The sequence below is a fragment of the Manis javanica genome, chromosome 3, assembly GCF_040802235.1.
Source record: "Manis javanica isolate MJ-LG chromosome 3, MJ_LKY, whole genome shotgun sequence".
In the NCBI taxonomy this organism is placed as follows: domain Eukaryota; kingdom Metazoa; phylum Chordata; class Mammalia; order Pholidota; family Manidae; genus Manis; species Manis javanica.
In genome coordinates, this window is record NC_133158.1 from 158,671,671 (window position 1) to 158,697,136 (window position 25,466).

Consider the following 25,466-nt stretch of genomic DNA (forward strand, 5'->3'; position numbering starts at 1 on the left):
AATTTACCTTCTTAAAGGAAGGCCATAGTCCATGAAACTACTTCCTGGAGGCTGCAATACCTGAGCTGGGTCTGGAATAATGGTGTGGAGTAAATCAGGGGAAGAAGAAAAGTAAGTATCGGTTAACTTAGGCAGTAGATGTCCTGGTAGTTTAAGCAGCCCAAGAAAAAGCAGTAACAATAACCCAGGCAAAGATGTCACTGGGCAGTGTAATTTCTGTAGTGTGGTTGAATTGTGAGTGTGTGGAAAGGAAGAATTAGGTACTAAGGCTGGGGGAAGGGGCCAAGCAACAGAATGCCTTGCAAGTTTTATCTTCTGTTTATACTTTATCCAGCAAATGTCTGGACAACACAGAGGAATGTCCTATGTAAATGTGAATATTCATGTTCAAATAACCAAAGAATAAGAAAGAGCCTATTTTTTCCATATCTTAAAGATATTTCACTTGCTGTCTCTGAATTTTACCATTTTGTCATGGCAGAAAGAGTTTAAAGACCTGTGTGTATCAGGAAACATGATGTCAATTTATTTTTCATTCAATGAATGTTAACATACTTCTTGCCCTTCCAAAGTTTAAATTCTGTTGTCATAACATGCTTTATCTGGAGCCACTCCTGCCGGTAATTGAAAATCCCTGAAAGTACAAAGAAATTTGTTCACACATGTAATTGTGTAGGGTCCGGCTTAACACTCTTCAAGTTAAATTCCAGATATTGTCACAACAACCTACATGTATCACTCCTTTTTAAAATAGACGTCTCAAAATTGTAATTTAACATATTCTTAAACTTTGTTGAAACAAGCTTACCAAAAGAGTAAAGCTTACTTACTAAATAGCTGAAAGGAAATGTACATAATTTTTTAAATTAATTTTCATTATATTATTTAATATTATAAAATCATGATCCAGTTAAATGTCCCCAGTCAATTTGGCAATGGCATTCAAGCAAATATATTTTAACAGAATAAAAATTCTGGACAGAACATAAGAAAAAATAAGACATCTGTTTATAATTTGGACAATTACGAATGTCATTAGCAAGTATAATTTATGAGATTCTTTTTATTTATGCTAATGTCAATGTGTTTTCTATCTTCTCATTTGGATTGTAATGGAGGATCTCAAGATGACTGACACACTTTCTTCTCCCTGTCAGATTAGATGTTTTTCTCCTGCGTGTGTGTGTGTTTTGCAGTATTCCTACAGGGCTCTTAATGAGCCATCAATTACTTGTGCAAATTGGAAGCAGAAACTAAAAGTCCCCCTACCCAAGGTGTTAGTACATGACTTTAAAACACTTGAATTTCAACACATGTATATTAACCTTTGTGCCCAGACACATAAAATATTATTTTGTGCTTTAATGAAGTTATATAATCATTGGGTTGGAGATTCCTTCACAGTGGGTGATTAGGCTGTATTTAATGAGGGAGTAGAGAGTTATATATATTACATATGCATCACTTGAGGCAAAAGAGTGAAACCTTCTTCATTCCTTACTTTTAATCCAATATACTACTTTGGAAAGTGAAGTAAATTTTAACAAAAATGATATATTTGACATGCTCCTTTTAGTGAAAAGTTTTACAACAATGTGTCACTCCAAGTCAACAGTGAATAACTCAGACCATAAATATCACTGAAAAGGGGACTCTCTTTTCTAGAACACTCCCTCATTGAAATTCACCCACTCTTTTTTTCTGCATGGCTTCTATATTTTGGAAGGTATTAAAGTAATATTTTACACAGGTTTCCCATATTACTTTCCTCTGTAATTCTTGCTTCCCTTCTCATCTTCTTGCTAGAATTTGTTCGCCAGTCAGCAGGAACAGAGAAAAGGTACTTAACACCTAATACTTCTTAAGTATTTACTCTATGTTTAACTGTGTTTTAGCCCTTTTTAATAATCATTACAAAGGACGCTTGCTGTATGCTGATATTATTATCCTGGCTTAAAGATAAGGAGACCTCAAAATCATTCACAAAACTACCAAGTGACAGAACCAGGATTTTCACATGGGCAGGAGTCCTAGGCCAGTTTTCCATTTAGCCTTTACTCTGTATTCTCTTTCGTTTGATAGAATCCAGGTGGGAAAGGGGTGAGTTTAACGGAGAAGGGTTTTTTGTGAGGTTTTGAGTAAAGATTATCAGCAGTCAAGTTCAGTGTTTAAATGTACTGAATAGAAACGTGTTGGAAAAAAGGAGAGTTTTGAAAGATGCTGAGTTATTTTGCGACCCCTCATGACATTCTAGACATGAAAATAAAAGAGACTGTCATTATTTTAACATGACCTTGTGAAAGTGCTCCCAGAATGAGTCATGAGCATTATGGCTTAGTAAGCATTATATTCTCATGGATAGTGAAGTCTTCACCACTGGAGGCGTCAAGATTCTTACTGAGCACATCCTCCATCTCAAAAGGGGAGTTTTCTCAAGCCAATAAAATCATGCCTCCCTGTAAGAAAAAAAACAAAAATATTTTTTTCAGAGCACTTTTTGTCTCCCCCCCACCCCTTTGTTCACAATAAAACATTTTAATCATTGTGAGCTCCAACTAAAATGGCCTCTAGCTGCCATATATGCAGCCCTGGAGGAAGTTGTAATAAGTACTCAACTTGCAGAGAGAGAGAAAGCTCTAGAGTGCAGGCCCCAAACACAACGCAAAGGCCGCACAGTTTAAGCTAGCAGCACTGCAAAACCGTCGGAGGAACAAATTAGAAATGGGCTCATAGAGCTAGACAAGAATTCTATTCCCATTAAAGAATCTGATGATCAATGTTACCATTTCTCCCAATTCTTATTCTTCAGTAATGATCAGCTTTCCAATCACCACCACTGGCCCACCGTTTATTATCCTCACCCTAGGTGGTGTGATGATAAATGTTTAATGACCATCTCTAATATATCTTGATAAATAAACAAATACAATAGGAATAGACATTTATTATTAACTTTACTCATATAAAGGATGTATAGCACACAATTTATTAATAATAAAACACCTCAATCATCATTATAAATTCTTTATCACCTTTAATTCTTGCAGAACATGTTTGTTGAATTTGCTGAACTTTTGTGTCTCTAGCCAACTACGTTTGCAACTGATGCAAGAGCGAAGTTGCCAAATGTATGTTGGATCTTGGTTGATATTTTTATTTGCATTAATAAGTAGGACAAAAATGAAACAAGGAGAGACATGCCAGAACTATAACTCATTTGTAATACATGTGACTTCTTTGCTAAACTGAATAATGGCTTTCAGAAAGTGGGAATATGTTCAAAATTTTTGTAATATTTACAATTTAATGGCAACATATGCAACAAACTTTTAAGTTTAATGTATTTTAGCAGCAGTTTTTCTAACATTTAGAAAATCAACAAAAACAAGGAAAGCCTTGATATGTAGAATTTCACATTTTCTGTGGGATAAATACTCCTAACATCATCAGTTTTTAAATTATTAATATAATGTTACTGAATGCAGAATTAGGAAGAGATACGCAGTAGCAAACCATTTTGAAATTTCTAAACTTTATGGTACAATAGAGTTAAATAACCTGAAGGGCAGAAGTAATAGTAAAATGTAGTACAATAATTAGACATCGATAATAATGAGTTTTAGTATTTATTAGACTTATTTTAAAATAATTATTTAAAGTACAAATTCATATAATTTAATTTTGAATGATGGTTGTTTGATCACTGACTTGGAAAATCCTTGAGAATTCAGGTGTCCCTGCCCTGAGCCATCAGGAGCCTGCCCTACTGCTGTCACCCTCAGCAAGTGGATTGTCACAGAAACTGGCTGATGAGACTCTCCTCCAAGTGCAAGTAACCAGTATAAAATAACACTAACATAGTCCTTGTTGGTTTTTTCAGGATGAAGTGGAGCATAAATCAGTTTTCCAGGGACTCATTTAAGAAATCTAGAAGCAAGTTTTCTGAACTAATAAGTAAGTTCAGCAAAATAAGGTCGGTGTATAAAAAAAATTTTATTTCTAAATAATAGCAAGAGAATGTGTAAATCAAATTTTCAAAAATTCCATTACTGTAACATCAAACATATAAAATGCTTAGGAAGTAAGAAAAATGTGTGTAGGACATGGACACTTTAAACTACAAAGTATTACTGAGAGAAACTACAGGTGATTTAATAATGGCAATGCATAGATGTTCATAAAAGAAAAGAATCAGCAGTGTTAAGATATCGGTTCTCCCGAATTTTACCTATATATTCTAAATAACAATCACAGTAAAATTTAATTTCACCTTTTTTTATCATTTCTAGAATTTGTATGGAAATATGAAATACCTGAAATATTTTTTCAATAATTTGAAAAAAAGGACAAAGTTTAAAGACATGTACTACTTGATTTTACCACTTATTCTAAGCTACTTTATTGCGATTGTGTAGTATTGGCATACCATATAAACACCTTATTTAAGATTCTCTAGTATAGTCAGCCCATATAAATCACTAGGTTTGAATGATGATTTCTGAAATAGAAATGCTTCAATATGGTCAGTTGATTTTCATTAAAAGTACTGATGACATTCAATTAGGAGAGGATTTAATATCTATATGTAAAAAATAAATGAAATTCTATCCCTACCTCTCCCTATATAATCCACATTAAATAGATCACAGAGCTAAATTTGAAAGCTAAACTACAGAACTTCTGGAAGAAAGCATAGCAGAACTCTTATTAACCAAGGATAAGAAGAGAGTTCTTAGAAAACAAACCATTGAACAATAAAAACTGGTAATTCAATAATTTTTAAATGAAATTTCATTAAAATTTAAAACGTTTGCTTTTCAAAACTCACTGTGAAGAAAATAAAAAGGCATGTCATAGACTGGGAAAAAACATTTGACAAAATTATTTCTAGTAAGGAACTTCTGCAACGGAGTGGCAAATAACTCAATTTTTTAAATTAATAAATGATTGAAAGAGCTATCTCACAATATATCTGAAGACTATATGAATGGACAGTAAGCCCCTGAAAAAAATCGATATCATTAGTCATTAGCAAAACACAAATTAAAAACCCAGTAAGGCACCATTTCACACTCAAGAAAATGGTGCAAAACAAAAAAAGACTGAAACTATCAATTTTTCTTGAGGATGTGGAGGAACTAGAACTCACATTTGCTGGAAGGAATGTAAAGTGGTACAACTGCTTTGAAAAACAATTCAGCAATTCCATATGAAGTCAAATATATACTTACCGAATGACCTAGATATTTAATCAAGAGAAATGAAACATGTTCAAAGAAAGGATCGTAGTAAGATGTTAGACAAAATAAATGGAAACAGCATGCACATAAACAGGTGAATAAGTAAATAAACTGTGGACTTTCCAAAGCATGGAATACTACTTAGACATAAAAATAAACAAATTACTGACATATACAACATGAACAATTCATAAAAGCATTATGCCAAATGAAGGAAGCAGATACAAAAGACAACCTGATTCCATCATACTATCTGATTTCATCAGAATCAGAATGTTGATGAAGTACATGTTCTTTAGCTTGATTGTGGTGGTGTTTATATGACTATATACATTTTTAAAAATGAATCAAATCTTACATATATTTGGTGAATTTTTAAAATATAAATTAAATTTCAATAAAACTGATTAAAATATGTTTCTCAGAGGAATTCTGAAGGAATATATAGAAATAATAATAGTTACTATTTTATCTGTTTGTGATTATAGGTTTTTTTCACATTTTATAAGTCTTTAAATGTTTCTGATATTTGTTAGCTAAATTTAAAAAAATTAATAATGTTTAAATGTTATTATTTAAATAAAAATGATATGGTGTACCATAGAGAACTTTATTCAGAAATTCTACTTGCTTAGCTTAACTATAATCTTAGAAAACAACCAGCAAAATTTGAGTCATAAGAGCTACAAGTGTGTACTTGATTAATGCCTATTGAAATAATTCAGCACCCACCTGCACATCCTGCTTTCAAGGCTTATCACCTTGAAACAGAGGTATGTGTGAGAGAACTGCATACATGTGGGCATTTATTAAGCAGCCTTGATCTTGGCAGATTTATTTTTAAATGTATCACTTATATCCAAGCTTATATCACTTAATGAGTCACCAGAATGTGACTAATGTCACTTCTATATAGTCTTTGAAAAATGTTCAACATTTAGATATTAAACATAATATATTCATGTTGCCCTCCTGAGAAAGCAAATGAAAAAATACAGTGAGAAAGTAAAATAACAAGGCATGAATAGCTTTAGTTAATATTTTGAACAATATACATGCATATTATATATATACATACATATGTTCATGCACACAGATATACACAAATATATTTATATATAGCATTTATCTAGTGCCTAAAGTTATCCACGTTTAGGAAGTACATTGAATACCATATGAAGATATTTCAGTAACTGCATTATACCCCATCATGGAGACAATTTAATGCAACCATTCTCATATCACATATTCTGTTATTATAATTAATTTTTCCATAAACCCATTTTCACAAAAATCACCTAAATTTTTGATGTTGCACAATGACTCCTGCCTTACCCTCCAGTCCATCTGGGCTCTGGAAGCATGACTTGAAAAATAAGTTTAATTTTTAATAATTTACCTCTCAAGTCTTCAGGGGAGTGAGGAAAAAGTCACTCTTATCCATGATAAAGCGTATTATACTCTTAGGAGTTTCCATGTATTTCCTCTAAATTACCAGCAGTCTCTCCTTTTTCTATTTCATCAACTACACAATTCTCCTAGATCAGAATAATGTAAAACAATGTTTCTCAATCTATCCTGCACATTAGAATCTCTGAGGAAATTCTCAAATATTTAAATTCCTAGATCCTGGCCACGAAGATTCTGACTGAATCGGCCTTGGGTGAGTCCCAGGCGCTGGCAGTTCTCCGAGCCGCCCAGACGGCTCTGATATGAATGTGCATCTGTGTCAAAAACCACTGCTGCACAGGGTTCCCCAGACAGATTGGAACTCTGTTTATTTCTTCCAGCTGGGTCCACAGTTCTTGGGCTACATTTGATCGTATCTCTAACTTTTGTGCCCCCAAATCACCTCAGTGTCTCGGGTTTCAGTTTCACAGTAAATTTTCATTGTTAAGCAACAGATTTTCCTTCTTTCCCTTCTGCAGTTGTTAGGCAGGAAAACAGAAATTAGCAGGATGAAAAGGAGAAAGGATCCCCCCAAGATGACTCAGGGAGCTGATCAAATAAAGACAGAAAGGCAGAAATGACTCAGAGAGTTAATCAGATGAAGCCACAGGGTCCAGGGGTGACTCAGGAAATGTCCAGGGTCCCCCCAGATAACAAACATCAGAAGCACAGGCACAGCACAGCCCGTCCCCATTTCACCAATCAGAACAAGCCTAGAGAGCTGACCGCTGTCAATAAATGACCTCTCTGCCCTGCCTAAACCACACAAAAGCAGCCTCAGAATGAGCAGCCAAGCCTGCCTGTCTCACCTGAGGCAGGCCTGCTCTGCTACTCTGTGCAGAGTGTATTAAAACTGACTTTGCTTTCTTGACTTTGGTCTCTCATCTCACTGTATCTGACTTCCCTGCGACACCGAGCCGAGTTCCTTCCTTCCTAACACAGTCACAGGCTCAGTAACTAAAGAGTTGTCATTGGGTCCTAAAATATTTTCAATTCATATTATCAGTACATGAATTCAGTTTTATGAAATTTTACAAACTTCTGAGCCCCTCTGACAGGTATGCTTAAACTGGGCTACTTTCCGAGAGACTCTGAGTATCATCTGTTTCAGAGGAATGAATTTCCAGATCTGCTTGTAAATGGACTTTCTCCTAAGATTTTGTTCCCTCTTCCCACCTTCCCCTTCACCTCAGCCCTCTTCCACCTTACAAACAAAAAGAACAACCTCTCTCTCCCAAATCTGACAGAATTGCATGCCCCTGGGCATAAAGCCTCCAGTCCTCTAAACCACTGGGATGGGTGAAGACTGCTTTAGTGAGTAATCAGAGCACCAAAAACCAACACAGGGCCTTCTGTCTTTTACATTATGAAATATATGTAATAAGCATGATCCATGCTACAAGAAAAGATATTTTATTCCCATTCTATAAAGAACTGGAATAAAAGATTTATAGAATATGGACGTGGGGAATGACAGCAATTCTCTTTCACCTACCTCACTTCTTCTGTCCCTTGACCATTGAGAATGAGAGCACAAGACTGGCAAGGGACATTTCTGTAAAAGTCCTCAGAGAGACACTAATATTGGCTTTTCATATATTAAAACACAAGCAATTCGTATCAGCTCTTCCAATATTCACTTAAGATTTGCCATTAGCTGGAAAGCAAAGAGTCTTCAAACAGCTAAAGAAATAGTTTAGTGATGTTGATTTCAAATGTCAAACTGGAATGTTTTTTTGAAATTACCAGTATTCCCAAGTTACAGTGGATAGAAATCAGTCCCTCTCAAAATATTATGTGACTTCTTCAGATTAAGTGGATATTTAAATGTATTTAAACCATATTTTATGCCATTGTATTTTATACTCATGTGAGTTCATCTTACACAATTTTAATAATTTCCAGACCCTTTTAAAAAGGTCAAATGATAGACTAATTTCTCTTTGGTTAGCTGTAGCAGAATATACACCTTTTTTTATTACAGTAACATTTCTTGGCCCCTAAGATGGAAATTTTTGAAAGAACTCTGAAGAATCTTCTAACCAATATTCCAATGTCTGCTGTCACATTCACAGCATGATGCCGCACTTGCTGCCTCCCTGAGAGTTTTAGGCACTCAGCAGTATATGGGTGGTTCTATATCCTGATGGTTCCAGCACCACCACTGTAGCATAAAGGCTCCAGAGCATCTTGGCTACTCTGATGAATGAGACCAGAGCCTGGAATGAGCCTGTAGCCACCAACCTTCTCTCTCCTCCAGGAAAATGTTTGATTTCTTGAGGAATTGCCTATTTCCTGAGGCTTCCATTAGAAGGTGTTGTAGACTTCAATCTGCTGGGCTCCATCAGCACAGCTGCTTCTGTCTGGATTTCAGATGGCCCACCTCATCCTCTACCAAGCACTCTCCCCAACCCTGAAATTTCACCCTTGCTGAGACCCCATTATGTTTCTTTTGGATTTCAGAGATGCTCCAGGAGCCATTTCAGCTTATGATGTGTCAACTTTTTTCTTTCACCCTGAAGAAACTAATGTGGAAGGCATATTCAAATTTACTCTTAGTTATAGGATGATGATTGTCATCTGTTTCCTTAGATTTCTATCCATAAAAGGGACTACAGGACTAAAAGAGAGGGACACTTTTAAGATTCTTGAGGTGATAGAGTGATACAATTTAATACAGAGAACTAAAGCCATAAAGAAAGCCATAGGCAGGCCCAGCCTCTCTGTCTTTGTGGAGCTCATGCTTGACTAGATGCCAACACCATGCCCTCAGATTGCACTTTGTGCTTCTAAAAAATGTCTTCATTTCTTTATCCCCAGGGAAAGAAGCAGCTTTGTTATTTGGCAAACACTTCTGGTATGGGACTATTTACAGAATTGCTGAATTAACCTTCCATTCTCCCTCACGCTTCAGGTGTCTGAATCTCAGAAATCAGCTAGTGCTGGCTGAAACGAGGGGAAAAGGGTTATCTCGGATCTAAACAGAGAGGAGGGCAGCAAATTTCCTCAAGTGAAATGGCGTGATCCTTAGTGGAACTTTGTCAGCCAGTGACCCCACAGAGTAGCAATGTTCCCCAAGGTAGGAAAACACATCAACGACACGGCGTCTCCGACTTCACACTGCTGACCAGGGCTGCTGATTTCACTCTATAGACATTCAGGAATGTGAAATATCAAAGAGGTAACATATTACTGTGACTATAATAAAATAATACTGCTTTGTCTCCAATGTAATGAAGAATGGTGTATTAAAAAATACATGTCTGCCTGCTTAAAAGATTAATAAACTAAAAACAGAAACATAATTCCCATTTAACTCTCCCACCACATTATCTGTGATATCGTTTACTAATATCATAGGATCAAACAGCTTGAAATATCTTTTTTGTTATTGTTTGAAAATCTGAGAGGAAGAAAGTGATAATTTGTGACTTTTAGCATGTATTTGATTGCTAATGAAATTTATCAAGACTTCATATTCATTGGTATTCATGAGAATTGTCTTTTTATAGTTGATCTTTAGGGTTTTTTTTAACTGGTTTATCTGATTTTTAAAATTTTATTTTGGCTAGTTGCTTCTTTGCTTCACTAATATTTTGATATAGCTTGTGAATTTATTTAGTTCCACTGTTTGCTAATTTCTCTTAAATTACTAATCTGGAAATTATCTGTAATTCTTAGGCATATTTTACTGTATTTCTTAAAATATTTAGGGTTCAAATCTTAATAACATTATGTTTAAACTATATGACTTAATGATATAGACAATGAAGTCTGAATTTTTCTCTAGACACTGTATCCATAATACATTCAATATGTCTTGCTGTCTAGTATTTTATGAGAAATTTCAAGCTACTCAGTAATTTGTCTTTCTGTGATGTTTCCTTTTCCTTAGTTAAGTGTGATTTTCTATTTGCTATTTAATATCCAGATATTATATATTTCTCTTTTCTATAATAAATTTCTATTTCTTTTGAATGGTGATTTGAAAATATTACAATAGAAAGAAGAAATAAAATTTTAATTATAATTAAGAAATAGAATTAATAATAAAGAAAAAAAACAGGACACCAATGGGCTGGAAAACTAATTTACTTAAGAAAAAGGAAGAAAACACAAATACATAAAATAGGAAATATTAAGGGAAAAATAATCAGTTACCGAAGAAATTACACAAATTAAATTTTGCACACGTCCAGTTCCTCATTGTAACTCTGGGGGATAAATCTGTACCCAGCCTGGGCAAAATACTTTTGAAACCAAATCAGTCAAAGGGAGAAATAAAGTGGGAGAAATTTATTTATTGATGACAGTCATCCACTTCTGCTTGCCCAGTGTCTCTCACAACCGGCCACAGAAAAGGGTCCAGATAAGCCCTCACTTCCCCTTGTAATTACCTGTTGATATGGAGATGGACTCCTCCTCTCCACCCCTTGGAAACACCTATTGATATGGAAATGAACTTTGGCCAGGAAAGAGATTCTGGAAATATTACAATATTACCCACACTCATGAAGTTAATATGAAAAAAGAAAAAATAGATTCACTGGATATGTTATAAAAATGTAATTCCCCTAAAGCAAATATAAATTATAAAGAAAATAAAAATATTATTATAGAAGAAATATAGAATATTTCCATAAACACTATTCCCTTAGAAATACTGAATCTGATAAAACCATAAAGTTGTTCTACCAAAACCAAACCTTGAAAATACAGATAAGTAAAATATCATGTAAAAATGTTCAGAATATATTTAAAAGAGGAAGAGAAAGTCTCTTACTTATTATTTTAAAAAAAGTTTGCCAAATCAGAAAACATATATAAATCAATCTCAAACAATATTCAAAAACCCTTTAAAATATCAGCAAAAAAAAAAAAATACTATGGAGACACTGGACATATTCTCAGTAAATTGGGAATAAAAATAAAATATGTGTACAGTTTAACATTTTTCTGAAAGTGCTGACCAACATACTTAGAAAAAGAAAGATTTTAGAGATTTAAAAAGTGTAAAGATGGATTGACAAAACTGGTTTTGGACATTATATACTTAAGTAATTAGCAAACTCAAGATAGTTGGGGAATGGAGATAATGTTGGTAGCTAAACAGTGCTCAGTTGATAAAAAAGATTCACAGGCCCCAAAATGGCAATATTTATGATTCTATTTTTTACCAAAAAGAAAATACACTATAGCAACAGAAATACAGTAAGGATATTCATAGCAGGTACAGACTCACATTATCTTCACTCTGGAAAGGCCACAGGGAAGCACTTCATTTCTCAGATCATCACTACTGGCTTGTGCACAAAACATCTCGAGTAATTCAACACAGAAAACATACAGACATTATATCTATTTAAATCTGACTGGCACACACATAATAAAGTTTAATCAATGAATTATAAAGAAATAGTTGACATGGCATGTCAATTGCACATTGTGTGAATGTAGATGAGATATTATTTATAAACATATGTAAAGTACAAATCAAATACCAAAGGCATTCAGGTTCAAATTTTAAAGTGTTTTTTTCTAAAAAATAATAGAGAATCTTAATATGACATAAGATGAAATAACCTTAGAGGGCTTCTTGTCAACGTTTTAGTATTCCATTTGAGAAAATTCAGGTCTAAAACTCAAATTTACCCATGTAGAAAAATGCCAGGACTCTAGCTGGGACCATGATGCCTAGCAGGATGTGGATGTGCAGAGCAGGCATGTTGAAATTGACTTAGAAAAAAGCATATTGATTCTCTTCATAATAAAATGTTTATTTCATAATAAAGGATTTTGTCTCATTCTTTATTCTAATCTCTTAAAATCTCCTTTAACTCCATGATATCTATTTTACAGAAAACAAGGAATGTACTCAAAACTACATGTTTCTAAATTCAGAGTTTCTAGGCCATTAAAGAACTTATAATACCTTTGTTTATGATAAGTAATAGAGTGTGAAGCAAAGACAAATAATTTAAAATTATTATTACTTACAATACAAATAATAACATGCTTTTTACCTGATATGTTGATTCAAATATTCCACTAGCTTGTGAAAGGCTATATCCTTTCCTAAGATTGGATATTTTCTTTGAGATTTGGAAAAATAGAATAAAAAATTATGTAGAGAAAACTTATGAAAAAGCTTATAAATCAAGTTAGATTTAAAAAAGAATCAAATAGTAGAATAATTAGAAGAATGAGGAATGATTGTCAGTTTAAATCATCATATATGTATCATTTCAATGTTTGGGCCATCTCAAATCACAACAAATTTAGCTCCATATTCCCTTCACATTCTAAGCAAAACTCAGTAATTGGAACAATTTGCCTTTATTGCTTCCCTTTTCTTTCCAATTTTCTTTACATATGTCATAGATCCTTCAGGATGGGAAATTAAAGCATTTATTAACTCTAGATTTAAACTTCTTTTCCACATAATGTTATTTGATGCCTATCAAGACATTGCTTTAGTTAATGACATTATTGCATTGATAAAGAATATTAACTCTATGAACTGAACAGACAGTTCTCCAAAGAAGAAATTCAGATGGCCTACAGACCCATGAAAAGATGCTCCACATTGCTAGTCATCAGAGAAATGTAAATTAAAACCACAATGAGATATCACCTCACACCATAAGGATCACCACCATCCAAAAGACAAACAACAACAAAATACTGCTGGTGGGAGTGTTAATTAGTTCAACCATTGTGAAAAGCAGTATGAGATTCCTCAAAAAACTCAAAACAGAAATACCATTTGACCTAGGAATTCCACTCCTAGGAATTTACCCTAAGAATGCAGCAGCCCAGTTGGAAAAAGACATATGCTCCCCTATGTTTATCACAGCACTATTTACAATAGCCAAGAAATGGAAGCAACCTAAGTGTCCATCAGTAGATGAATGGATGAAGAAGATATGGTACATACACACAATGGAATATTATTCAGCCAAAGGAAGAAAACAAATCCTACCATTTGCAACAACATGGATGAAGCTACAAGGTATTATGCTCAGTGAAATAAGCCAGGTGGAGAAAGACAAGTATCAAATGATTTCACTCATCTGTGGAGTATAAGAACAAAGAAAAAATTGAAGGAGCGAAACAGCAGCAGACTCACAGAACCCAAGAATGGACGGACTAACAGTTACCAAAGGGAAAGTGACCGGGGAGGGAGGATGAGTGGGAAGGGAGGGATAAGGGTGGGGGGAAAGAAAAGGGGCATTATTATTAGCATGCATAATGTGGGGAGGGGCACAAGGAGGGCTGTACAACACAGAGAAGACAAGTAGTGATTCTAAAGATCTTACTATGCTGATGGACTGTAATGGAGTTTGTGGGGGGAACTTGGTGATGGGGGGAATCTAGTAAACATAATGTTCCTCATGTAATTATAGGTTAATGATACGAAAATAAAAATAAAAATAAAAATAAAATGATTGAATACATCCACAACAATAAAAAAAAGAGTATTAACTCTTTATCAGAGGTGATGGTAATAATTTCTTAATTGCATATGAGTCAAATTCAATAGATAAATGTCTTGCTTTCCTGCCTGGGAAGTGAAAGAATAAATGACCTTCCCAAATTTGACTTTTAAGTGCAAATGCATGTAAGATCATTAAATATGGCTATACAGATTGGTTGCTGTTCATTTGGTATATTCATTCTTTCAGTGACCAGTGGTCCACATTAAGTAAAGGATATTAGTATATAATGATCTACTAAAAGGATTTTACATATCAATATCAGAAACTAAGAAGAAAGGCACTGTTGCTTTCACTTTTAGAAAAGAGATAATCTATTTCCTCATTTTATTTCTCCTTCTGAGAAATAGAACAGCTGCCTTCATCATACACATTGGCATTTCCACCTTCCCAACCTCTGGGGGAAATAAAAATTATTTTCAAACTTTTAGTTCCATCTGTTTACTTTCTAGTTTACATAAATAGGGAGAAAATGCCTCTAGTTTTTAGCATTCTATTCATCCCAAGATGGTAGTTTTTTCTGTTGCTTGCGTGTTTTTAACTATTTGTTTTGTGTGTGACTACAAGTATTTCCATGTCATTCAGTTGAGTGAGTTTCATCTTAATAATTAAGTCACCTTTATTCCTTCTTCCTGTAAGGGCTCAATCAGCTGGTTGGTCAGTCAGCAGTATTCATTAAATAATACTTACTATGTGGTAGATACTCTACTGGGTTCTAGTTGAGTAAACAGAAAGACACAGTTGTGCAGCTTTGAGGGTGCCAAACTATGGACTGAAGTAGAAAACAGTACATGTGTCCCTTCTTTAAGTAGGCAGGGTAGATAGCAAACATCTTCTTAAAGAGGTAGCATTTAAGCTAAAACTTAAAGAAAAGAATAACCATCTACCATTTAAAGGTTGAAAGAACATGAAGGAAAAGGTAATTCCAAGAAGAGTAGGTTCAAAGACCATGAGAAAAAAAAAAGGAATATTCAAGAAACTCAAAGAATATAGTAATAGCTAGAGCTTGGTATTATTGGGAGAATATGGTACCAACTGAGATTGGAAAAATGGGCTGGGCTCAGATCACATAGGGCTTTTGGGCTGTGACTGAGCATCCCACTTTAAGACAGGGTCTGAGGATATTCAATTAAATGAATCCAAAGTCTTTGAGAAGACTAACTGTTTAAGTACACTGTTTCTGCTTTGGATGGAGAATGGTTTGAAGGGGACAACAGCGGAAGAGGAGAGTCCAGGTAGAAGGATGGCTGTGACCACCCATAAAAACAGAATGGACTCCCACCCAAAATTTGGTTTGGATGTTGACATTGATGATATCACTCAAACACACCAAGAGGGCATGAAAAGCTTTATGACTCACATAATGAGGCTTTCTGGGAGAGCAGTAGAGATCCCAAGCAGGCTTCTCAGTATTATATGTCCTATGATGTTTGTGCAGTATGTTAACTTTAAAAATTAGTAAATTGTGATTTCTGATCCTATCCTAAAGAGATATGTTGCATGTTGTATCTAAATTTGTGTTTGAAATTGGTTATATGGATATGTAAAGGGCACATTCAGTTCCCATTAAACCAGGGAACTATGGTATGATAGCCAAGATATGGGGAGGGCTAGGGGAGGTGTAGTGTGGAGATGAAGAGAAGGAAGGTGTCTGCTTTTAAATGCTGTCTTCAGCACATCATGTACTGGTTACTAAGTTCTGTGTTCATCCAATCAGGAGAAATGAGAAGACAATGTTCGTTAATGTGGTGCCACACACAAATAAGGGAGCAGATGGAATTTTCAATTACAATTTGGAATTAGAAAGTATAATCTCTTATTCACAGAATCTTATAAATCCTTTAAAGAAGTTGAAGGAATACCAGTAGAACCAATTTAGCTAACCTGGCAGGCACTGAGGAGAATACAATGAAAACAATAAATGGTGCTGATTGCAGCCCAGAAAATCAGCAAACCTTAATCTTAGGCCAATAGAAGAATTGAAGAAAGTATTGATGTTTTTATATATGCGTTTCTTTTCTTAAATTGTCAGCAAGCAGCTGTTTTATTATACAGAAAGAAGCCAGATTCCAAATTTGACAAGAAAGTCAGCAAAAATAAAGTTGAGTTGATTTTCATGAATAAGTGTACACAAATCAAATATTCTACATTCTAAAACTAAGGAAGGCTGAAATGTGAAAACAAAGCCTAACTTGGGAAGTTTATCAGCTTATCTTCTGAGGTTTTTAAATAACCTTTCTTTTTCTTTAAATCCTATTTACTTGACTTGATTAAAAAAGGGGTTGTAAAAGGAACAGAAAATGTATACACTGCCAACTTATACTGAGTGAGACCATTCTGAGATTTTCAGTGCTATCAAGTATAGAAAAGTATATTGTTAGTAACTCAGTACAAGTTCTGCCAAGATTAAAATCTCTTCTTATTTCAGAGAGAAATATTATAACATAAATCATGTTTACTGGAATTTAAACAAGACAGTACCTCTCTCTCTGTGTGTATATATATATATATATATATATATATATATATATATATATATATATCTTTAGATGGAAAGATGACTTATCTTTACCTAATTTTCTCATACGTAATGGAAAAAATAGGCCTTGAAATCTACTAAGCTTCATAAAAATGTGTATAAAAATAGGATTTGACTTCCTGAAATTATTATTATTTCAAAATAAAAATTTAAGATATGTATTTAATTTTTAAAACATGAAGGATGTCTCCTCTTTCTGTACACTCTGGAACAATTTAAATGGAAAAAGATTCTGCTTATTATTGGTCTATAAATATTCTATCCTTTCTTGTGTTACTTTTAATGATTTGTATTTCTATAGAGAAATCATGCCATTCAGTTAAAGATTTAAATATAGTCCCACATATTTTTAAGTGGAATGTGAGTGATTCTTTTCTTTTTAGGACAATGGGACATAAATTATTCTCAGACAGTTGAATTCAACCTTCTGAACTTTAGCCATATACGTAATAATATGAAGCATGTAGGAATTGAAGGTAAATAAGTAATGTGAGAGAAAGATATGATAAAATATGTATCTGTACTGATCAATAGAATCTGAATGTATATTAATTTAAATGTGACAGTCACTGAAACATATTCATGTGTGTGTATTCTTTTAAGTAGTTACCAAAGAACTTTTCTATTTAGCATGTGAAAATTGTCTTATAGTTTAATATTTTGCATTCATTTTTTTTTAATGAGAAAGAGAGGAAGAGATTCTCTAGTAGTACATTGATTTAAAAATACAACAACTTTATAATACAATAAGCCAGGGTATCAACAGGAGGAAAAAAGTCTCAAAATAAATAAATAATATTTAGAGTTTCACTAGAAAAGAATCATAGCCCTCTCCAACTATATAGTCTCAGCACAGATTTCAAATATTCCTCTCTGCTAGTCTAAGTGTCCCTTGAGGCCTACTCCTTGCTGACTACAAGGCAATTCTGGTACGGAGTGTGGGGGGATCTTAGTCTGTGCTTGAGTATAAAACAGTATTAAACTTTTAAAAGAAAACAGGAAAACAGTCCCTGACAGGACTTTGTTCTCAATAAAAACTGGTTGAATGAGCAAAAAGATGATTTGATAGATATAACAAACCATATGATTATGAATAATAATATTTCTATTATCATAAATTATGAAGTTAATTTTGGAATGTAAGTTTAAACAAGTCTACTGAAAAGGAAATTTGCTTACTGAACTCTTTTGAAATAAAAAAATGAAAACACAATCTATTTATTGGAGGGTCAAATACATTTTGAGCAGTGAAATATAAAGTGATTTATACAATAGTTCACACAATGCATCTATCACTATAAAAATCTTTAGCCTAGTATGGGACATCATGCAAGCTAGCTTTCTTTTTTAATTTCATTTCATTTCATTTCATTTCATTTCATTTATTTATTTATTTATTAAGGTATATTGATACACAATCTTATGAAGGTTTCACAAGAAAAACTATATGGTTACTACATTTACCCTTATTACTGAGTCCCCACCATACCCCATTGCAGTCACTGTCCATCAGTGTAATAAGATGCCACAGAGTCCCTACTTGTCTTTTCTGTGCTATACTATCTTCCCAGTGACCCACACACACACCATGTACACTAATCATGATATCCCTCAAACACCTTCTCCTTCCCTCCCCACCTGCCTTCCCTTACCTCTCCCTTTTGGTAACCACTAGTCCCTTCTTGGAGTCTGTGAGTCTGCTGCTGTTTTGTTCCTTCAGTTTTGCTTCATTGTTATACTCCACAAATGAGGGAAATCATTTGGCACTTGTCTTTCACTGCCTGGTTTATTTCACTGAGCATAACACCCTCCAGCTCCATCCATGTTGTTGCAAAAGGTAGGATCTGTCTTCTTCTTAAGGTTGAATAATATTCCAGTGTGTATATGTACCACATCTTCTTTATCCATTCATCTACTGATGGACACTTAGGTTGCTTCCATATCTTGGCTATTGTAAGTAGTGCTGCAAGAAATACAGGGGCAATGTCTTTTTGAATCTGAGAAGTTGTTTTCTTTGAGTAAATTCCTAAGATTGGAATTCCCAGGTCAAACAGTATTTCTATTTTTAGTTGTATAAATACCCATATTGCTTTCCACAATGGCTGAACTACTTTATATTCACACCAGCAGTATAAGAGGGTTTCCTTTTCTCCTCATCCTTGCCAGCATATGTTGTTCTTAGACTTTTCGAAGGTGGACATTCTAACTGGTGTGAGGTGATATCTCCTTGTGGTTTTAATTTGCATTTCCCTGATAATTAGCGATGTGGAGTATCTTTTCATGTGCCTGTTGGCCATCTGAATTTCTTCTAGGGAGAATTGTCTGTTCATGTACTCCACCCATTTTTTAATAGGGTTATTTGCTTTTTGGGTGTTGAGGCACATCAGTTCTTTATATACTTTGGATATTAATCCCTTGTCAGATATGTCATTTACAAATATATTCTCCCATAATGTAGGATGCCTTTTTGTTTTGTTGGTGATGTCCTTTGCCATACAAAAACTTTTTAGTTCGATGTAGTCCCATGAGTTCATTTTTGCTTTTGTTTCCCTTACTCAAGGAGATGGGTTCAGGAAGAAGTTGCTCATGCTTATATTCTGGAGATGTTTGCCTATGTTGTCTTCTAAGAGTTTTATGGTTTCATGACATACATTCAAGTCTTTAACCCATTTTGAGTTTACTTTTCTGTATGGGGTTAAACAACAATCCAGTTTCATTGTCTTGCATGAAGCTGTCCAGTTTTGCCAACACCAGCTGTTGAAGAGGCTGTCACTTCCCCATTGTATATCCATGGCTCCTTTATCACATATTAGTTGACCATGTATGCTTGGGTTTATATCTGGACTCTCAGGTCTGTTCCATTGGTCTATTGCTCTGTTCTTGTGCCAGTACCAAATTGTCATGAATAATGTGGCTTTGTAGTAGAGCTTGAAGTTGGGGACCATAATCCCCCCTGTTTTATCCTTCCTTCTCAGGATTGCTTTGGCTATTTGGGGGTCTTTTGTGGTTCCACATGAATTTTAGAACTATTTGCTCTAGTTCATTGAAGAATGCTGGGTTGGTATTTTGATAGGGATTGCATTGAATCTGTAGATTACTTTTGGCAGGATGGCCATTTTCACAATATTAATTCTTCCTATCCATGAGCACAGGATGTGTTTCCATTTATTAGTATCTTCTTTAATTTCTTTCATGAGTGTTTTGTAGTTTTCAGGGTATAGATCTTTCACATCCTTCATTAGGTTTATTACTAGGTGTTTTATTCTTTTTGATGCAATTGTGAATGGAATTGTTTTCCTGATTTGATTTCTCTTTCTGCTAGTTCATCATTAGTGTATAGGAATGAAAGAGATTTCTGTGTATTAATTTTGTATCCTGCAACTTTGCTAAATTCAGATATTAGATCTAGTAGTTTTGGAGTGGATTTTTAGGGTTTTTAAGTACCATATCATGTCATCTGCAAACAGTGACAGTTTAACTTCTTATTTACCAATCTAGATGACTTTTATTTCTTTATGTTTTCTGATTGCCATGGTGAAGACCACCAGAAGTATGTTGAGTAAAAGTGGGGAGAGTGGGCATCCCTGTCTTGTTCTGATCTTCAAGGAAAAGCTTTCAGCTTCTCACTGTTAAGACAATGTTGGCTGTGGGTTTGTCATATATGGACTTTATTATGTTGATATACTTGCCCTCTATTCCAATTTTGTTGAGAGTTTTTATCAAGAATGGGTGTTGAATTTTGTCAAATTTTTTTTCAAGAATGGGTGTTGAATTTTGTCAAATTTTTTTTCAGCATCTATGGAGATGATCATGTGGTTATTGTCTTTCTTTTTGTTGATGTGGTGGATGATGTTAATGGATCTTCAAATGTTGTACTATCCTTGCATCCCTGGGATGAATCCCATTTGATCATAATGGATGATCTTTTTGGTGTATGTTTGAATTTGGTTTGCTAATATTTTGTTGAGTATTTTTGCATGTTTGTTCATCAGGGATATTGGTCTGTAATTTTCTTTTTCTGTGGTATATCTTTGTCTGGTTTTGGTATTAAAGTGATGCTGGCCTCATAGAATGATTCTGGAAGTACTCCCTCTTCTTCTACATTTTTTAAAACTTTAAGGATGGTGGGTATTAGGTCATCACTAAATGTTTGATAAAAATCAGCAGTGAAGCCATCTGGTAGAGGAGTTTTGTTCTTAGGTTGTTTTTGATTACCAATTTAATTTTGTTGCTGGTAACTGGTCTGTTTAGATTTTCTCTTTCTTTCTGGGTCAGTCTTGGAAGTTTGTATTTTTCAAGAAAATTGTCCAGGCTATCAAGTTTGTTAGCATATAATTTTTCATAGTATTCTCTAATATTTCTTTGTATTTCTGTGGTGTCCTTTCTCATTTATGATTCTGTTTATGTGTGTAGCCTCTCCTTTTTTCTTGATAAGTCTGCCTAGGTATTTATATACTTGGTTTATTTTCTCAAAGATCCAGCTCCTGCTTTCATTGATTCTTTCTATTGTTTTACCTTCTCGATTTTATTTATTTATGCTCTAATCTTTGTTATCTCCCTTCTTCTAACGACTTTGGGCCTCATTTGTTCTTCTTTTTCAAGCTTCGCTAATTGTGAATTTAGCCTGTTCATATGGGATTGTTCTTCTTTCCTAAGGTGGGCCTGTATTGCAATATACTTCCCTCTTAGCAGGGCCTTCTCTGCATCCCACAGATTTTTGTGCTGTTGAATTATTGTTATCATTTGTCTCTATATATTGCTTGATCTCTGTTTTTATTTGGTCATTGATCCATTGATTATTTAGGAGAATGTTGTTAAGCCTCCAGGTGTTTGTGGGCTTTTTCATTGCCTTTGTGTAATTTATTTCTAGTTTCATACTTTTGTGGTCTGAGACACTGATGGGCACAATTTCAATCTTTTTGAATTTATTGAGGCTCTTTTTGTGGCCTAGTATATGATCTATTCTTGAAAATGTTCCATGTGCACTTGAGAAGAATGTGTATCCTGCTGCTTTTGGGTAAAGTGTTCAATAGATGTCCATTAGTTCCATTTGTTCTAATACATAGTTCAGTGCCTCTGTCTCTTATTTTCTGTCTGGTTGATCTGTCTTTTGGAGTGAGTAGTGTGTTGAAGTCTCCTAAAATGAATGCATTGCATTCTATTTCCTCCTTTACTTCTGTTGGTATTTGTTTCACATATGCTGGTGCTCCTATGTTGTGTGCATATATGTTTATAATGGTTATATCTTCTTGTTGGACTGACCGCTTTATCATTATGTAATGTACTTCTTTTTCTCTTGTTACTTTATTGGTTTTGAAGTCTATTTTGTCTGATACAAGTACTGCAACATCTGCTTTTTTCTCCCTATTAGTTGCATGAAATATCTTTTTCCATCCCTTCACTTTTAGTCTGTGTATGTCTGGTTTTGAAGTGAGTCTCTTGTAGGTACATATAGATGGGCATTGTATGTTTATTCATTCAGTGACTATGTCTATTAATTGGTGCATTCTGACCATTTACTTTTAGGGTGATTATCGATAGGTATGTACTTATTGCCACTGCAGGCTTTAGATTCCTGCATGCCAAAGGTTCAAGGGTATTTCCCTTACTATCTGTCTATTTTATCTCACTTAGTATGCTATTAAAAACACAATCTAATGACTCTTTTTTTCCCCTCCTTTTTCTGCCTCCTTCATTCTTTATAAATTAGGTATCATATTTTGTACTCTGTCTATCCTTTGATTGACTTTGGGGGTAGTTGCTTTGGCTTTTCATTTGCTTAGTATTTAATTGTTCTACATACTTTACTGTGTTTTATTTCCTCTGGTGACAGCTATGTAGCCTTAGGAACACTTCTATCTATAACAGTCCCTCCAAAATGCACTATAGATATGGTACATGGGAGGCAAATTCTCTCAGCTTTTGCTTATATGGAAATTGTTTAATCCCTCCTTCAAATTCAAATGATAATCTTGCTGGGTAGAGTATTCTTGGTTCAACACCTCTCTGTTTCATTGCATTTAACATGTCATGCCACTCCCTTCTGGCCTGTAAGGTTTCTGTTGAGAAGTCTGATGATAGACTGATGGGTTTTCCTTTGTATGTGATCTTTTTCCTCTCTCTAGCTGCTTTTAAAAGTCTATTCTTATCCTTGATCTTTGCCTTTTTAATTATTATATGTCTTGGTGTTGTCTTCCTTGGGTCCATTGTGTTGGAAAATCTGTGCACATTCATGGCCTCAGAGAGTATTTGTTTCCCCAGACTGGTGAAGTTTTCAGCAATTACCTCCTCAAAGACTTTCTCTTTTTCTCTCTTCCTCTTCTTCTGGTACCCCTTTAATGTGAATATTGTTCCATTTGGATTGGTCACAGTTCTCTCAATATTCTTCCATTCCTAGAGATCCTTTATTCTCTCTGTGCCTCAGCTTCTCTGTATTCCTGGTCTTTAATTTCTATTCCATTTACTGTCTCCTCTACTTCATCTAATTTGCTTTTAAATCCTTCCATTCTATGTTTTATTTCAGATACTGTATTCTTCAATGTTAGTTTCTCATTCTAAAATTCCTCCCTGAGTTCTTAAATATTTTTCTGTACCTCCACGACCATGTTTATCATTATTATTTTGCAATCTCTTTCAGTAAGATTGATGAATTCAGATTCACTTGGCCCTGTTTCTGATGGTTGCAGTATTTTGGTTTAAACCAGGTTTCTTTGACATTTCATATTTGTTTGAGAGAAAAAACTGCTATTACAATTACATTTTTTTTGAAAATTTTGCAATCATTGTGGGTGTAGTCACAAATATATACCTCCTTTTCTGTAAGTTTTTTTTAATGTGTGATTTAGCTTATTTTTGGGTGCAAGTAAGAAGCTCTACTCTCTAGAGCTACTCTACCCCTGCAGTGATGGTGGGGTCACAAGTGAGTGGCTCTGGTGCCTGCAGTGTAGAAAGAGCTGTTTCCTGCTATCCAGCTGCTGTGCCTGTCTCCACTGTCAGAACCAGTGGGCTGATCACACAGGTGTAAACCTCTATGCTTTGGGTTAATAGCTGCCATAGGCAGGGTCTCCCTCTGGCTGACCTGATGTCAGGGCAGGGACTACTGGTTTGTGACCTGGTGCTGGCAGGCCAGGAGCAAGGCACAGTCGGCTTCATATCAGGGTGGGGGGCCTCAGGGCTGCATAGCCAGCCAGAGAGATGGGTTACTTGAAGCTCCTGAAATTTCCCTATATGCTGGGTAGAGTGCATCTGGACAATTTTACCCACCTATCCTTTATCCTGGGCAGCAATCTCTGTGCAATCCTACCCACTTTAGCAGCCCTCTCATTGTTAGGAAGTCTCTCAGACTGCCCACCTTTCTTTTGTCCCAGAACAGCTGGATGTGAATCCCTGTTTTCCACAAGGAGCTGGAATCTCAGTCTCTCTAGGTATTCTGCCTGTCTTAGCTTTCCAACCCTACACATCTCCAGAGCACCATGTAATGTAGTTTAGTGCTCCCAGAGCAGATCTCCAGGGCTGGGTTGTCAGTAGTCCTTGGCTTCCACCCCCTCTGTCATCCATTCTCTTCCTCCAACAGGTGAGCTAGGGTGGGGGAAGGACTTGGGTCCTGCTGGATCACTGCTTTGGTACGTTACCCTGTTCCATGAGGTCTGCTCTTTTCTCCAGGTGTATGCAGTCTGGTGCAGCCTTCTTTCCTGTTGCTCTTTTAGGATTAGTTGTGTTAACTGTATTTTCATATTATACATTGTTTTGGGAGGAGGTCTCTATATCACCTCTCATGCTGCTATTTTTTTCCATGCTAGCTTTCTATTTAAATTTGTGTGAAAATTGAAGTTGTTAACCATATTGTCCATGGGTGCATGATTTACTAATTTGAAATGTAGGATTTGTTTCAAATTAGATCAGAGAACGATGATAGAATCGTGTATGTTTATAGTGTGGCACACTTATTACCAAATGTTTTCATATTCCTAAGTGTAGGGAAAACACAAATTTTATGGCCAGGATTTTCACCTGATTCTAATATTGCCCATAGGATATGTGTGATAAGGTAATAGCCTGCTGCCCAAATGCCAAAGTCTGCTTGCATATTCATTGGCAGTAAGCTCTTCATGGCAGATATTGCTCTAAGAAGAGCTCCTCCTAGAGCTAACTATCAGTCATGGAAGTATCAGGAGTGGAGAGGAAGCAAACAAGTGACTGGAAATAATTGGTCACTGTTCCCACCAGTCGCCATAGAGATGCACCCATAGAGTAATACTCAGTGTCAGGAGAGAATCCAAAAGCAGAAGTAGCAGAGCCCCATGCTAGTAGGGGAAAAGGGAGCGTGGAGAAGAGGGAAGCAGGAGGGAGTGGAGACAGGAGCCACGAGTGAAGGCTGTGACTGGGGCAGAGCCTGGAGCTCCAGTCAGAGGCAGAAATGGGCTTGCTGCTTGTAGACAGCCAGATGACTGCTGATAAATGCTTGGTATGAGCCCCTTTTTACTCTCAATGTTCTGTTATCATTATTCGGTTCCATCAAATTCATAGTGAACTTGCCTGGAGGTGGGGAACCCCCTCTCCCTGAGCAACACACTGTAATGATGAAAAGCCCTACTGCCTGTACAGGAAAACCTGAGACTCCTCAGACTTTAAAAAATTGGATGTGGGTTCAAAAAATAACATGAAGGAAACAAGCAAAGACTCCCTGACTCTATTATTTTAGGCCTTTAAATCAATACTCAATTGTATTGATAGAAGTACTGT

The 25,466-nt window shown here is 35.2% G+C and overlaps 1 long non-coding RNA gene across 1 annotated transcript; it reads right to left on the bottom strand.

Moving 5' to 3' along the window:
- Positions 1 to 561: 561 nt before the first annotated feature.
- LOC140848223 (uncharacterized) lies at positions 562 to 6,802 on the bottom strand. The gene is made up of 3 exons (XR_012128785.1): positions 6,640 to 6,802; positions 2,294 to 2,456; positions 562 to 634 (listed from the first exon to the last, which is right to left on the bottom strand). It is a non-coding gene; the product is annotated as an uncharacterized lncRNA (long non-coding RNA).
- Between the last annotated feature and the right edge of the window lie 18,664 nt (positions 6,803 to 25,466).